At 40.9% G+C, this 17,929-nt stretch overlaps 1 protein-coding gene across 3 annotated transcripts in view; it reads left to right on the plus strand.

The window, feature by feature from the left end:
- Positions 1-9,398: 9,398 nt before the first annotated feature.
- The window catches only part of MYRIP (myosin VIIA and Rab interacting protein), a 412,659-nt gene continuing 404,128 nt past the window's right edge, over positions 9,399-17,929 (plus strand). For all 3 annotated transcript variants that reach the window (XM_001115677.5, XM_015131302.3, XM_015131301.3), the window contains exon 1: positions 9,399-9,709. The gene's annotated coding sequence lies outside the window, so the exon portion shown is untranslated. The remainder of the gene's footprint in view (positions 9,710-17,929) is intronic.

The raw sequence follows: 17,929 nt of genomic DNA on the forward strand, positions 1-17,929 counted from the left end.
AGGCGTGAGTCACCACGCCCAGCCTGAGCATTCTTTACATGTTTGTTGGTCATGTGTGTGTCTTCTTTTGAAAAGTGTCTGTTCATGTACTTCACCCACTTTTTAATTGGGTTATATCCTTTCTGTTTGTCAATTTTCTTAAGTTCCCTATAGATTCTGGATATTAAACCTTTGTCAGTTGTGCAGTTTGCAAATATTTTCTACATTCTGTAGGTTGTCTGTTTACTCTGTTTATAGAAACACTATTTTCTTAAGAAAAGAAAGAATGCTGGCCGGGCGCGGTGGCTCAAGCCTGTAATCCCAGCACTTTGGGAGGCCGAGACGGGCGGATCACGAGGTCAGGAGATCGAGAGCATCCTGGCTAACACGGTGAAACCCCGTCTCTACTAAAAAAATACAAAAAACTAGCCGGGCGAGGTGGCGGGCGCCTGTAGTCCCAGCTACTCGGGAGGCTGAGACAGGAGAATGGCGTAAACCCGGGAGGCGGAGCTTGCAGTGAGCCGAGATCGCAGCCACTGCACTCCAGCCTGGGTGACAGAGCCAGACTCCGTCTCAAAAAAAAAAAAAAAAAAAAGAAAAGAAAGAATGCCATGCCCTGCTAAGTGTTTTGTTTTGTTCCACATAGATATATATGTAGATATAGGCATATATATGTAACAAAGCAAAATACTTTGTTTTGTAAGGGAACAAGTAGTTTTTATACATATAAGTACTATAGTATATGCTATATACTATAGCCTATAGTATATGCTATTTTATAATTAATCCCTCAACTCCCACCTTGAACCTGGCCAACTTACTTTAGACTGTGGTCAACTTTCCGCATATCAGTATGTATAGATTCACCTTTCTAATAACTGTATGGAATTCCTTATTTTAAGCTGTTGCCAATTCAGACTTGAAAGTGTTTGCATTTTTCAGTATTATAATTTATGTAGAAAAGGTCATGTACAAACCTTTTTGTACCTTGTGCTAGTATTTTGGTAGCACAGAGTTCTAGAAATACAATATATGGCTCAAACAGTTTGTATGTCTTAGACTAAGCTGACCTCCAAAAATCTCCCACCAATAGAATTTGAGAATACTTATTTCCCCATATTTTTACCAATGTAAATATTTTCAATCTTTTTTTCCTTTTAAAATTATAATTAACAAAATGTGTTTTAATTTTCACTTTATGCATTACTGGCAAGGTTGAGCATCTTTTCTAAGTTTGTGGATTACCTGTGCTTTACCTCTGTGTGTGGACTAGTCACATCCTTTGCTCATTTTTTACTGGCTGTTTTGTCAAGCTGATATATCTTAAGCTGTTCCAGTTCTCAGAGTATATATGACATCCCTCCCTGACTTCTAGTGCTGCTCCTCATTTACTCTTACTTTTATCCTTTTATTATATGACAAGGATTTAGGGAGGAAAGTATAGTTGGCGCTGTTGGTGCCATTCCAGATGCCCTTTCCTGGGCTTGTGCCCCTTTCCCAGTTGGTGTAAGTGTTGGCACCTAATAGCTCACGACTACCTCTTTCAGATAATTGCTTTCAGCTAAACAGAAGCCACCTTGCATGGGAGAATGCGCTCCAACCAGGGGCAGCAGGTAGATCATGACTGATTTACCAGGATTACAAAGGCCATCCCCTTGCCTCGAAGGGGGTAACTGTGTAGTATAATTCATCCTTTGAAGCTCCCCATGGGCTCAGGCTGAAACGGACCCCTTTTCAGACCACTTCCCCTTTATGCTTGCCTCCCTTCCTTTTTCCCTTGAGCACCTACTCAATAATTCACATGTCCTCAGATTCCTGTCTCAGACTCTGTTCCTGAAGAACCTAACCTAAAACAGGCAGTGATATAAATGCATGAGCTCAGAGAAACATCTGATATAAACATCAGTAACCATTTCTTTTTGTGTGGACAATACAAAGTGGTGTACTTGTATGACAAAATGGAATGTTTTAGTCAGTGCTGACTTAATTATCTAGCCTCATTAAAAAACAGAAATAGATTTGTGTGTATAAAAGCCATGACAGGATGTCATGTTGAGATTATATAAGGCCCAAATCTGCCTAATATTTGCAGGATGGTAGAGAAAGGACCATTCTATATTCAGAGATCTTATCTAGGCTTTATATGGTAGTCAGGAGGGCAGCCTGCCCAGGAGGACATCAGAAACCACAGACCTGCTGTGTACTCTGCACTCTGGAACTTTTCTGTATCTTGAGGACAAAGAATTTTACAGATTGCATATCGTCTTTATTATAGTTGTCACAATATTCCTGGATATTTTTGTGCATGACATGCTTTCTGCATGTGTAGTTGATATGAGGCCAGGGTGGGAATTACCCTCTTTCACAAATATCAATTGAAAACCTTGCTCACTATAAAGAAGTTTCAAACCATAGACTTGAATACAGTATTATAAGATGTACAATATACCATATTATTATGGTCCTGGATGTACCTCTTGCAATTGCAAGTGGAGAAACGTATTGATTTTTAATTCACCTTTAAAAACTTTTTAAAATTATGAAATACTTAAAGATTCACAGGAAGTTACACAAAAATGTACAGGAAGCTCCCATGCAAACTTTTACCCAACCTCCTCTAATGTTAACATCTTGCATAACCATAATATAATATCAAAACAAGGAAATTAACATTTGTAAAAGCCACAGAGCTTATTCAGATTTCAACAGTTACATATGCTTCCACTAGTATGTGCACGTATATAGTTCTACACAATTTTATCATATATGTGGCTTCAAGTAACTATGACCACAATCAAGAGACGGAACTGTACTGTTACCACAGGACCCCTCGGTCTACTCTTTTATAGCCTTACCTGCTTCCTGTTCCACCCACCCCTATCCCCAACACCTGGTAACCACTAGTCTGCTCTCCATCTCCATAAAGTCATTATTTCAAGAATGTTATACAAATGGAACCAGAGAGCATATAGGCTTCTTAGATTGCTTTTTGAAAACACAACAAAATGCCCTTAAGATCCATCCAAATTGTTGCATTATCAATAGTTTGTCTTATATGTGAGTAGTATTCCACAGTATGGAGATTCCTTAGTTTGTTTAACTATTACTTTTGTATAGTTTCTAGTTTTTCTGTTATGAATAAAGCTGCTAGGAACATTCTTGTACAAACTTCTGCATGAATGGAAGTTTTCATTTCTCTAGGATAAATGTCCAAGGGTTCAACTGCTGGATTGTATGGTTAGTCTGATCTTAGTTTTAAAAGAAATGGTCAAACTATTTGCTGCAGTGGTTGAATCATTTTACATTCCCACCAGCAATGTATAAATGACACAATTTCTCTGCCTCCTTGCCAACATTTGGTGTTGTCACTATTTCTTTTACACATTTCGATAGGTGGGTGGTATCGATATCTCATTACAGCTCTAGTTTGCATTTACCTAATGGCTAATGATAGTGAACATCTTTTCATGTGCTTATTTCCCAGCAATAAGTATATACTATCTGGTGAAATATCTGTTCATTTTTTTCCTCTATTTTCTAATTGGATTGATTGAGTGGAGTATCTCTTCATTTTTCTCCCATTTTCTAATTGGTTGGTTTGTTTCCTGTTGAACGTTAAGACTTCCTGTGTGGAATGCTTGTACACGTTGGGAGTGTAAATTAGTTCAACTATTGTGAAAGACAGTGCAGTGATTCCTGAAAGAACTAAAAACAGAAATACTATTCAATCCAGCAATTTCCATTACTGGGTGCATACCCCAGGGGATATAAATTGTTCTATCATAAAGACACATGCATGCATGTTCATTGCAACACTATTCACAATAGCCAAAACATGGAATCAACTTAAATGTCCATCAATGATAGACTGGATAAAGAATATGTGGTACATATATACTGTGGAATACTACGCAGACATAAAAAAAGAGATTATGTCTTTTGCAGAAACATGGATGGAGCTGGAGGCCATTATCCTTAGCAAATTAATGTAGGAACAGAAAACCAAGTACTACATGTTCTCACTTATAAGTGGGAGCTAAATGATGGGAAGACATGGACACATAGAGGGGGACCACACACACTGGGGCCTATTGGAGGGTAGAGAGGGGAGGAAGAAAAGGATCAGGAAAAATAACTAATAGGTACTAGGTTTAATGGGTGATGAAGTAATCTGTATAACAAACCCCCATGACACAAGTTTATCTATATAACAAACATGTACCCCTGAGCTTAAAAGTTAAAAAAGGAGTTATTTGTGTATTCGAAATACAAGTCCTTTGTCAGTTACATGATATGAAAATATTTTTTTCCAGAATGTAATTTATCTTTTTGTCCTCGTAATTGGGTCTTTCACAAAACAAACATTTTAAATTATGATGAGGTCCAACTTATAAATTTTTCTTTTCACTTACTTTTTAGTCAACAAATAATTATTGAATATCAACAGTATATTAAGATATTGTTCCAGGCACCCTGTAGAGATCACAGATGTGACATAGCTTTAACTTCAAGGTACTTAGAATCTAGTAGGGGAGACTGGAGATCTATGCAAATAACTAATACTACATAGCAAGTGCTAAGTGACATGGAAGAGGTCGAGATACATTTTTGGCTGATAAGGAAGTAGTGAGTGAAAGCTTTATTTCACCACTTATATACCAGAAATGTCACAAAATAGCATAGAATGTTCATTTATAAACTCATTTTCCAGGTTGAAAATGATAGTTTTAAAATAAGTAACATACAATAAATCTCATGTACAAAATGATTGCACATACATTGTATCAATTAATAACAATCTTACAGGGTGGTGGAGAGGATTACAACATATTTTATATGTGAAAAAATCTTGGATTCAGCCAAGTTAAGCAACTTGCCCAAGGTCATGCAGCCAGGAAGTGGTGAGTTCAGACTGGCACCTCAGTCTTGTGATTAATGCTCTTTTAATTCTACCCAGAATCCTCCTGAGACATGTTCTTTTCTTGCTAGTATAAACTCATCAATCTTCTGGCTAAGAAATGAACTGTCTGATTCGCATTTTAAAAGAAGACGTGGTACAGTTCCTTGTGCACACAAATGTCAAAGAGCTCTTATTGATAAAGGAAGAATCCATTAAAACTCTTACGGTGGTCAAGATCTTGCAGAAAATGGAAAAACAAGCGCTTCCTGTGAGTCATGAGGTGATGCTATGGCTGGATTCAACGACATTTTGCTAGATGACTGCTCAGGATGGGGGAATTGAAAACATAGCGTTTTAGGTCATTTTGTGCCAGGCACACTGTTATCCAAAATCATCTTCAGATGCCAAACCTTTCACGGGGAACATTAAAAAGCAGTCAGTATTAGTGCTAGTGAAGAAGGAAAGGTGGGCCTGTTTCTAACCCAAAGGACTACCTACCAGTAGGAAACGGGCTCGTTTTCATTCCTCTGTCTCTGGGCTTCCATCTGTACTTTCTTCCTGCCTTATTTGTGACCTTGCTCAAATCACTTAACTATTCTGTATTTATCTGTCTTTCTTTTAAAGTGTTTATAACTCAGGTAAGATGTTAGGACTTTGATTCTGAGAGTCTGTAAAGAAGTGGATTGACTAATTAAGTCAGCTTTGCAAACATCTGCATAATGCCAAATCAACTTTGAACCCAGCACCCAATCATGTCATGATGCAGCCCCTGTGGGGCCCATGTGGAAAGTAACCCTTTGACATTCTGCATTCAAACATTTATCCTGTTGGCCTAGCATCCAGCTGAAAAAGCTGAAATCTTCACTGGATCTGGACATAAATGAATTCCAGTGTTTATATGTGGCTTACTATGTACCAGTTGGGAGGCATGTGTAGGAAAGTATGTGAGCTGTGGTAAACTTTTCAGCTGATTTACTCCAACCACTGTGTCCATCTTACTGTCTTTGCTACTCACAAACATAGCACTCCAGTCTTTACACTTCTCAAGGGCTGGACTTAATGTTTGGAGCAAGACAAATAAGTTTTCCCGGGCAACTTAATGTGTACTGTGGAAGGGAAGAATTGCCTCATTCTTAGGTGCTGGCCACTGAGTAGAAGATAATTCTGGAGCTGTCAGATGCCACTACATTAAGTAAGTCAGCTTAATAATAAAACCCAAGGGGGAAAGCAGAGAGGAGTAGTGGAGAAAGAGGGAAGAGAGACAGCAGACAAACTAGAGAGAGGCTGAGACTATAGTTCTACTTCTACTGACATCACCTGAATCCCTGAATCTAAAGGTGCCTGACATTACACCTACATCTGGACTTTGCATTTAAGTGGGCCTACGTATTTCTTTTCATGTCTAAGCCTTTTAGAGTTGGGTTTCTGTCACTTATAACTAAGAGTTCTTGAGATCTCTTAAATAAGTTATAATAAATCCTATTCAGTAGAATATCATATAGCTGGAAGAAAAGAAGGAAGGAAGGAGGGAGGGAAGGAGGGAAGGAGAGAGGAGGGAAGGAGAGAGGAAGGAAGGGAGGAAGGAGGAAGAAGAGAGGGAGGGAGGGGGGAGGGAGGAAGAGAGGGAAGGGAGGGAGGAAGGAAGAAGGGGAAACTCCTTGTAATGATAGAGAATGATTACATGATACGTTGTCGAGGGGAAAGGCCAATCGACTTGTTATTATAATTTGCACTTATTGATTGCAACAATTCAGAACAATGAACATCATTTAACATAAGTTTATTTTGACTGTCCAGATGGATTATCAACTCCTGAACATTCTTATCCTATTATTTTTTTCTCCCCTCCATAGCAATCAACAGGCTCACAGTACTGTTTTTTATTGGACACTGCGCCCTGAGGTAAAATCATGTTGAAAATCTAGTTTCAAGCAAATGTTTTTATGAAATGTTTCACTGGCAGGACTTGGTTTCACAATCAAAGAATCTATTGGTCTGACAAAAATAAACCAAAAAATGGGCAAAGGATATGAATATAGAGTTTAAAAGGAAATACAAGTGTCTCATAAACATATGTAAAAATGTTCTACCTCACTTTTAATAAGATAAATGCTAAGTCAAGCTACTGAGACCATTTTATATAATTGGCAAAGATCTGCAAGTTGGATAACATACAGTGTGAAGGGATATGTCAGTGTATTAGAAAAGTATCAGTCAGGTACAACTAGAAAAACAGAAACCACTTGGAATATTTAAAATGAGGGGAATTTAAAACATAGAGTTGGTTACACAGAGGATGTGAGAGGCTGAAAGACTCCCAGGAAACAGTGAAACTACTGGAGATTAGCAATGGTAGGACATCCTGTTACCTCCAGGCCAAAGAGACAAGAGGGGGAGGTGTTGCCAGAACCCAGGGAGCTGAGCCCATACTGAGCCTGTCCTACTGGACTTGGGACCACCCGGGAGGAGTAGCTGCTGCCCTAGACACCCTTCTATTCCCACCACCCATGCTGAAAGGGAAGAATGGGAAATACCCTGGCTTCTCCTTTTCTCCCTCCTATTCTCCTACTGCTGAGTCCCATCGGTTAGTTGATAGGGGAGTCTGGGAAATGAAGCGCCCCATGAAGCAGAGTCAGAAGGTCTGGGAATGGATATGAGAGCTAACAGGCTCAGAACCATCAGAGGACTGGGTGTGTGAAATATGCAATCACATATCTTGTGTGAGATCATGAGTTTATATCTCTATGAAGGGCATTTGACATTATCCAAATTATAAATGCACATCATCTTTGACCCCACGATCCAGTTGTACATATTTATTCTTCATACGTACTCCCACACATACACAGTTACATAAGAACAAAGTTATTCACTGCATAATTGTTATTAACAGTGATAGATTGGAAACCATTTAAATGCCCATAATTGGGGGCCCTTACATAAATTTTGGCATATCCTATTCAATGGAATATCATACAGCTGTAAAATAACAAGAAAAAGTTTTTGGTAATGATATGGAATGACTCCATGATAATATCTTGTTAAGGGAAAAGATCAAAATGTAAAACAATGTGCAAGTTCGTACAACAAAAATAAAAATAAGAGCATTAGACAAATATGTTTGTATGTATGTCGATTTCCTTGAGGCGAGTACACACTGGTTGCCCCCAGGAAGCGGAATTGAGAGACAAGGGTGGGAGGGAGTCTTGTTAACTGTGTTCCATTTGTAGTTTTAGAATTTTGTGTCACGTGAATGCTAATCAAGCATAGCTAAATAAAATTTAAATGTAATGTAAACAAAAGAGAAACAAAAGAACTTCCTTTCCACTTTACCAGTTTGCAGACATTAAAATCCCTTTAAGGGAGGGAATAGAATCTTTAAAGAAATTAACCCCTTTACCTTCCGAAAGGTTCCCCCCCTCCCCCCGCTGTGGACTGATCAGCAAACAAGCCATTTATTTCTACTGCGCAAATTTACACGGAGAGAACAGCCTCAACCCACCGGCTTGAGAGGATTTCCAGGGATTTAGAAATCGCCAGTGTAACTCCACAAAAGCTTCAAATGCTTTATTTTCATGGAGCAACTTCCACCCTGCAGCTAAAATTGACAATGTGTTTTCACAGCCGAGTTGTTGGGGCTGAGGCAGTCGGTCTCAGGAAGATTCCTGGCTTGATGGATGCAAACGCGCAATGAAGTCCTGGCCTGGAGTGGAACCTTTCAACTCTCAGCCATTCTTCCAGGACCGGGAACTCCTGGCACGAGCCCGAAAGCGTTCCTCACTTGCAGCAGTCTTTGGGCGTCTTTCTGACAGAGCGGGCTCACTAACCCGGCGGTTCAGCAGCTGTGGGGGGTCTGGGAGACTTGGGCGCGCCTTCGCCTGGACAGCTCCCTGAGCGCGAACCCCTTTGATATGTGTTGAATGAATGAGCGTCGCTAGCGTAGTAAATTTATGGCAGAATTAAAGCAATCCACATAGGGGTCACTACGGCGACTTTAATTACCCAGGGACTGTGAAGTGGGGAAGAGCTGTCTTTGGAGGAGCGCCACACCACGTCTTAGAATCAGGCAGGCCCCGGATTCTGGTGACCCATAACTCTACGGTCACTGAGGGTCCAGGACTCAGAGGCAGGGGAGAGGAAAAGCCTGACTTAGAATCGGGGAAGGACCTGGAGTTGCACCTGGGGGCTCCCGAACCGCGGCCCCAATACTGCACTGCGCCGCAGGGAAGAGCCCCGGGAGGGGCGCGGGTCCCCGCCCCGGGCGCGCGCAGCCCTGCCCAGCCTCCTCCCGGTGCGCCCCGCCCATCCCGGCGCGTGCCGCCCGCGCGCCCGAGGTGCTCTGGAGGAACCGGCCCGGCGGGCACCCCCGGCCCCGGCGCAGGCGCGATCGCGATCGCGGGCTGCCCCTCCCGCCGGGTGCCCTGCACGCGCCCCCGCCCCGCCTCCGCACGCTCCCCCGCTCCGGGCGCCTCTGATTGGCTGTCGGCCTGGCCAGCAGGTGTCGGCCGCGGCTGCGGCCAGGCTGGCCCTAGCTGCCTGCGGCGCGGGCGCCTCCCTCGCAGCCTCTGCTGCCGACGCTGCCGCCGCGCTCCCGCCTCCTGTCGGTTCCCGGGCTCCCGCTGCGGCTGCAGTTCTGGCAGCCGAGCCCCCGCGGTGCTGCAGCCCAGCTTTAGCGCGCAGACCGACCCGCGCCCCTTCCTCGCCGCCGGCAGCCCCTAATCCACGCGCCGCGCTGCGGCAGGTGCCCTGGGCGCACCAAGGCTCGGTGGCCTGAGCCCGGCCGCCATCGATGACCCCGGTCGCAGACCTGCTTCAGGCTGGCCAACCCGTGTGAGTACCGTCCGCCTCCCTCTTCTCCCCTCTGGCAGCTTTGCGCCACTCTCCCTTCAACATTGCCGCAACTTCGGGGGTGGGTGTGTGAAGGTGTGGAGGTGTCTCTCACGCTCCCCCGCACCCTGTGCGCGTCCGGAGCCAGGAACCCTAGGCGCGGCCAGTCAGCCTCTGCGGAGGGTCGAAGGGCGGGGGTACTTGAACTTGCTCAGGGATCATCGCGGAGTCAGAATCGCCTCTTTCTCTCGCTGCTGGGGCGGGAGCTCGCCTCTGCGTTTCCCTCGCGTTTTCCGATCCCGGCTGGCCACGTAGCGCTTGGGCTGCGGTTCACCGCGTACCTACTGCGCTGCGGGCGCACCGGCGGGACGCCTCAAACCATCCGGTAAGCGCCCCGCAGCAGCCCAGCGCGGTGGACCTGACTCTTTCAAACTCTTAATTTCTGTAAAACGGGGCTAATCAGGGACTCGTTCAAGGTCACAGCTGGTGCTCAGAGTTAGAACACAGGTGGATTGCGTCTGGCCCTCGCCTGCGGGCTGCCTGGAGAGGGGATCGCTGTTGGCGGGGCAATCACTTCAGCTTCATCCCGGATTCCTCCTCATACTCCCTTTCCGCCACAGCCGCCAGACTTGAAAAGGTAGGGAGCCAATCCTAGGGGGCTCTACATAGATTTGGAGGTAACGGCGGGGAATCTTCCTGATGGAGGCGTGGAGCGGAAAGATTCAGTGGTGGGAACCCCAAGACCTGAGGCTTTTTTGGAGCACTTGCTCCCCTTCTTGTTCCTTAATTTACTGACGTCTTGGCAGGGTAGGGGAATTTGTTCTTAGATCCGTCCTGCTCCTCTTTTCTTTTTCCAAATAAGCACCGTCCCCAAGGATAAGTACGAATCTCAAAACTCTTAAATGCACACACCGGTTTGGGCCTAGGGACTTCCTAAGAGAAGCGAGTACGCTGTGAGCTTGGTTCGCTAACGTTGGCTCCTATCTGCTCCTAGAAATTGCCTTCAGTCTGGCTTCATTTCCATGCTCTCCATCTCTCCGACCATGATCTCGATTTGTTGATTTTCCTGACACTTTCTTAGGGGAGGAAGACTGAGACTGGGGGCTGGCCAGTCTTGGTGTATGTAAATGACGTCGAATGTGATTCCTTTACTCCAGGTCCTTTGAGGTGGCTCCAGTGGGGCCGCCTGTGGTGTTGTGGGCGCTTCTCAGAGCTCTGGGCTGGGGAGAGGGTCACCTACCCTCTCTTGCCATTATCACCTTGTCCCTTCAACTCAGCCTCCCCCACCACAACTCTGAAACTCAGCCATGAGATCACTACTTAGTTTTGTGATGACTGACCAGCATCTTTGAACTTGAACTTTTTCATTTATAAAATGGAATAATCCCCACCGCCTTTCAGTCTTACCAAGGAACTTGGAGTTCAGAGGATATGATAAATGTGACAGTGCACTGGGGTTTTATTAAAAAGTCGAAGGAAGATGGTTCAAGGCATCCGGGGCTATAGGTGGAAATGGAGGTAATTTAAAAAATTTTACAGCAATATCTGGGACCCTGTTTGCAGATTTAAAAATCTTCTTTTTAGAGAAATTTAGTTTAGCAAGACTTTGAACATACTGCTTTCCATCTTCCTGCTCATGTTCCTTTGCCTGGCCATGGGCAGCTGCATCTCTCCTAATTACCCACCCCTACCTCCATCTGCGAGCTGTCTCTGTGGGCCAGAAGCTGTGTCTGTGGGACTGTTTCTGGAAAGTGGGGGGAGGCTCTGTGTGTGTGGTGTCTCTGAGGAGTCAAAGTGTGTCTCTAGAGATGGTGTGTATCTCTTGGTGGCTCAGTGTTCTATGTGGTCTGGGTTTCATCGGCGTGTATGGTGGAAGAAGGGAGAGTTATCTGGCTGCAGAATTTGTTCACTTTTGAGAAAGTGAAGTGTTAGCCATACTCAGCTCAGTCATTTAAACTAGCAGTAGCATCGATTATGTCCTGTCTCCTTTCTCCCTGCCCAGAGGGATTCCTGATGGCTGAAAAATATCCAGTAGAAAACAAGGCTTCCCCCTGATTTTGCCTTCGAGTTATTTTTGTGTATGCACAGACTCTTGTCTGAAAGCCAAGTTAAAGGGAGATGACTGATCAGACCTTGGTGAATTTAGCAATCTATTGAAGTATAATTCCAGAAAATAGTGCAGTTCTGAAGGATACACTCAATGGATTTTCACAACTGAGCACACCTATGTAACCAGTGCCCTAATTAAGACCCAGAATATTTCCAGTCTTCCCATTACCCCTACCTACAGGCACTATCCTCCAAGGGTAGCCATCATCCTGCTTAGTTTTATCAGGTTGGTTTTATTTTTATTACTATTGTTATTTATTTTATCATTTTAGTTCCCAAGCTAAAATGACACTTCTTGATGATTTTCTACCTCCTTTTTAATAAATGCAAACCAAGAGTAGTTATACCTAAACCAGTACAGAAAAATGGAAGAATTTAGCCTTACAATCTGAGTGAAGAGTGACTTGGTTGTCCCACCACACCCTGATCATTAGTTATTTGGTGGTGTAACAAACCTGATCCCAGATGTAACAGTGCTGACATTGGTCAATGGAGGCTGGCTTGTTCCCATAAGAGCTTTTTCATAGAGTGAATTAAAGTAATGCAAATATGAAATTATGTGATATTAAAATATGAATGAGGAAAAAATGAATAGATTCTCATTTGGTACATAAAAATGAAATATTTTGAATTCCTCGAAGATAAAAAGTTGACAGAGAATCAGAATTTGAAAGCTGACTGATTTATGAACTGTTGATGTCGTTGCCACATGGTGGCACCAGGTTGGCTGGAGAACTGAAATACCTACCATCTTTTCCCAAGCTCTCAGAAAGGAATCCCAGGAATAAAATCCAACAACTCAGTATCTCCGAACGTGATTTCCAACTACTATTTTCCATATCTAGCAAGTAGATCCCTTGTGTGGTCCCTACTACTAAATCCATGGGTAGAACTCTATCCCAGCTCTTTATGAAGATGGCCCGTGGGATGGGGGCACGCACTTGTTGGAGGGAGCTGGAGGTGAAACACTGTTACCTTTTCCTCAGTAAGATGGAGTTAAGGTGGTATGTCCTTGTGATTTGAAAGAGGGTTAACTGAGAAGCAAGCTTAGGTCACCTCATCCTACCCCAGAATCTCTTCAGAGGTTTGAGGGAAGGAGTTCTCATTCCAAAGGCTGGTATCTCTTTTCACAGAGCCCTGTCCATGCTGAACCTGGAAGAATATATAGGCCTGGCTGTAGCCACACTACTGTTGCTGGAAGACATGTCCCAACATCCCACAGAGCACGCCCAAGTTACCCAGGAGATGTGGGGATGTTGTATCCAGATATGGAGAAGGCTAAATGGACCCAGCTGGTGCCCTTCTCCCATCCATCACCTTTTGTTTTTATTGTCAGCACGACTGAGATGCTGTTTAGAAGATTGTATTCATTTGGTGGCTTCCATGCCCATAATCACCAAGAGTGTTGAGTGTTTGTCATATGCTGGACACTATAATTATATTTATTTACTCTTCACAATAGGAGGAGGATGGCTTTCCCATTTTATAGATAAAGGAACTGCTCCTTGAAAGTTACACACTCTACGTTTACACACTGTGAAAGCCAGAGTGAAGGTTAAGAGCCGAGTCCCTGAGACAACATCCCTAGCTGAGTTGTACTCTTCTGTAGCGGCCAGGAGGTGGAGGGGAGTCTTATATATAATTCTTTTGTCCTCCCTGGCACCTTCTCTAGCACTTTACATGTAGCCACTTAAGTGTAAGTATGGAATTGCTGTAAATAGAAAATTCTGTCATAAGCAAGAAGGACGGTGAAAGATGAGAACTTGGGGTCAATTGCATTCAACCTGCAATGTTGGGACTCAGTGTGCCTACTAGTTTTATTATGTGTTTAAAACACCACGTTATGGACACCCGTCTTACCTATTTTTTGTGATTTTTTTTCACCTAACACTTTTTTACATGTGTTGATAACATATATTGATCATTGTAAATCTAGTTGATTCATTTTAGCTTAGCATTCCTTTGCTATGCCACAGTTTATATATTGATGAATAAAAGATTTTTCTATCTCTTGCTATTATAAAATATATTTCAAGGAATATCCTTGACAAGATCTTGTAGAAATGCACAAGAGTGTGTCTTGGGCATATATCCTCAGAAGGTGAATAACTGGGTAGTAGGATATGTATGCTTAAATCAACATTCATCTGTTATTTTAGCTCTCCTAGGTTTGGCAGGTTGCCCTCCTACTGCATTGTGTTGGAGTTCCTTGTATTCCCATATCTTTGGCTGTGACTGGTATTAATCAGATGTTTTGATTTGGGCTAATCTGAGAAGCATGGAATGTATTTCACTGCTCTTTTACTTTGCATTTCCCTTAGAGATTATCTTTTTAATATATAGTTTTAATATAGTTTTACAGTTTTCTTTTTTGTGTCTTGCCATTCATTTTTTTTACTGGCAAAATTTTGTTTTTCATAGTTGGGTCTTTGAACTCCTCTGAAATTTATATATCTGTGTTGTTGAGGCAGGGGTGTAATTGTTTTCCATATTGAAAACTATTTACCCCATTATCATTTCATGAATAGTTTACTATTTTCTCACTTATTTTGTTGCCATCTCTGACATAGGCTAATTTCTGTTATATCCTTGGATCTGTCTCTTGACTCTCTGTTCTACTCATCTTTTTGTGATTCCTGAGCTAATACCATTTCATTTAATTATTAAAGCTTTATAATAAATCTTCTCTTCTTACCCTTTTCCCCTAAAACTGTCTTGGCTGTTCTTGATGCTTTAGGCTTCAACATGAATTTTAGGATCTATCCCTTCCTATGAAAATTCCTGTTATAATTTACATTGAATCTAAAGGTTAATTAGAGGAGACTTTTTATCTTTTCACTATTGATATGTTCCTTTCATGGGCATGGCCTATCTCTATACATTATCTTTTAGGTCATTCTGCAAGACTTTATAATATTCTCCATAAAGGTCTGAAACTTGTATTAGGCACCTTATAGGTTTTCATTATCATTTTTCAGTTAACAGCTCTGTTGACGTATAAGTCACATACTATACAATTCACTCACTGAAAGTTTACAGTCAGTGTTTTTAGTAAATTTGCAGGGTGTGCAGCCATCAACACAATCTAATTTTAGAATATTTTTGAACCCTGCAAAATAAACCCTGCACCCATTAGCAGTCATTTCTCAGTTCTCATCCCTCCAAACACCCTGCCACACACCCAGCCCTAGGTAACCTTACCAATCTACTGTCCAAGTCTATACATTTGCCAATTCTGGATATTTCATATAAATGGAATCATACGGTAATATAGTATGTGGCATTTTGTGTCTGGCTTCTGTCACTTAGTGTAACGTTTTCAAGGTTATCTATGTTGCTTCATTCCTTTTTATTGGTGTATTTCATCATATATATACATTACATCTTAGTATCCCTTCATTAGTCTTTAGAAGTTTTATTGCTCTTGTGAATGGGATCATCTCTCCTCTAGCTACATTTTTAAAATTGGTTATTGCCAGTATATAGTAAGGGGGCTGGTTTTATGTATTCTAATTTTCTATTTAGCATTTTTGTTGGCTTGTAGATTCTCTGGATGTTCTGTAGAAAGCCATAGGTACTACAAGTAATGGTGGTTTTGTTTTTTCTGTTTTAAAACTTTATATATTTTTTCCTTTGCATATTACACTGCCTAGGGCCTCTGGCATAATGTAGAGGAATAGTAGTGATAGTGGACCTCCTAGTCTGGTATGACTTTGATAATGCTTTTAAATATTCACCAAGAGTATGATGGTTACTTTAGGCTTGTGGTAGATATGCTTTAATATGTTAAGGAATCGTATACTTTTGGTATTCTAATAGTGTTTGTTTTTTTCAATTATGCTTATGTTAAATGTTTATCATATTCCTTTTTTATATCCTCTTTAACAAAGTTGAATTATTAGCTATAATGTCAATTCATTTTGTTTTCCTTCCAAAGTTTGTATTATGAAAACATTATATTTTCAAGTGTAAAATTATATTTTAATGTTGAATTTGCCTTTTCAAATCATACTGACACCCTATCCTGAGGGTAAACTCCCCTTGTAGGTATTTTTCTTTCTTCTCTTACTTGAGGATCAGTGTCTTGAAGAAAGATCAGACCAACTGAAGAGGCAAATAAATATGAAGCACTCTGGACAGTGCCTGGCACATAAGTATTAGTTATTATCATAATTATACAATGTAGTTAGTAATAAATTATCAAAGAGCATTGATTTGGAGTCCTGAGGAGGAGGATTCACTAGGGGGATGCCTGCCCAAATGGAGTGGCTAATGGGGAATGTGGGATTTGACCTGGCATTTGAAATTAAATTAAACTAAACGTGTTAATATAAAACGTACTTATAGAAATATAGGCAAACAGAAAGAAAAAAGTAAAAATCACCTATATTCCCACCACTTAGTCACTTTTGAAATTTTTATATTTTTTTTTCCAGAGGTCATTTGATATTGTATACATAGATGCAAACCTTATAAAATATTCGTTTTCTGAATCTCACTAGTTATTAAGCCTTCATAATGATAACAGCCTTCACATCATCACATGAAAACATTCATTAATGAACTGTCCACTTATATGTAGGTCCCCATTCTGATGTCTTAACATAGCACTAATGAGTGTCTGTCTACTAAGCATCGTTTTCTTTATGGGCCAGTTGCTCCTCAGTTATATAGGATTTTATTGGACATGATAGTGCAAATTCATTGTAGAGTAGAATTGCAAATCTTGCAAAAGATGGAGAACTTCGTGAAATTGATGAAACTAGGTTGACAATCTGCAGAAAACATTTGCTCGTTGTTGAACACATTGATTGCTGACAGTCTTAAACCTGGTAAGGATCGAAAAGAGAGACAGTATCTGCATGCTCCAGAAGAGAATGAGTTGAATGACAAAATAGGGAGAGGTCCTTTTGCTGCCAATCCTCAAATAATTTTGCTCAAAAGTGATACTCTTTCTGAGCTTGTCAAAAATGTCAAATGCTCATTGAAGGATGTTTTGTACTCTTTAAGTTTGCTGGGAAATTTATGCCCCAAATATGAAAACATGATTTATTTTAAGGTAGCATTTTCCACCAGAAATATAATACTAGGAATACATGTAGTTTAAACTCTTCTCATGGGCACATTAAAAAGTTTTTAAAAATGGTGGAACTAATTTTAATAATATATTTAATTTAATTCAGTATATCAAATATACTTTTGTATACATTTCAAGATATAATCAATATAAAATTATCAATGGAATGTGTGACATTCTTTTTTCTATACTAAGTCTTTGGAATCTAGAATGTATTTTATACCCACAACACATTTCAACTGGACTAGTCACATTTCAAGTGTTCAGTAGCCACATGTGCTGGATAGTGTGGTTCTAAGAACTCGTGTAAAGTTGTATATCAAAATTTGCTAAAACATTAAATAAAATGTATCTTCTTGTTTTTTCTCCCTTAAAAGGTAATACTAATCAAAACTTTATTTCCCATTATTTACTGTGATATTTTAAGTGGATTCACTTTAACTGACTTTTCTCTGGTAACAAGTATCCTTGAATAATATGGACCATATGAATATTTTTTTAAAAATAAAGTGATACTTTAAAAAACTTAACAACATGTCAGCAACTTTAATGCCAGTATTTATTCTTCTGTCATTACTTTCATCCTTCAAATAATCTGTTTGATCTGTATACCATAATTTGTTTAATGAAACCATTCTTTTAAGACACTAGGCACTTTAGACTTTTATCAACTTCAACTTTGTAGACATTCTTTGTTTTCTTGAGATGAAGTACTTTGTCAAAGTTAGTTTACTTTAAGCTTTTGATATATATTTTCAAATAACCCTCCAGAAAAGTTTATAAATTTATCTTGCCATTAGTAGTATATGAGTATGCCAAATTCCCATGCCTTGCCCTTGATAAGTATGATTATTAAATAACAATGCTAGTTTCTTGGGCAAAAAGAAGAACCCCAGAACCTTGCTTTTTATTTCACCTTTCTCTAGTGGTGAGGCAGAATGTATCTGCATATTTATTGGCTCTTCATGGCCAACTTCACTATAGAGTTATCCATGGAGGTTGCTTTTTATTTCCTGTGCATTCTGTAACTTGCATTT

This window comes from Macaca mulatta, chromosome 2 (assembly GCF_049350105.2).
Source record: "Macaca mulatta isolate MMU2019108-1 chromosome 2, T2T-MMU8v2.0, whole genome shotgun sequence".
Lineage (NCBI taxonomy): Eukaryota > Metazoa > Chordata > Mammalia > Primates > Cercopithecidae > Macaca > Macaca mulatta.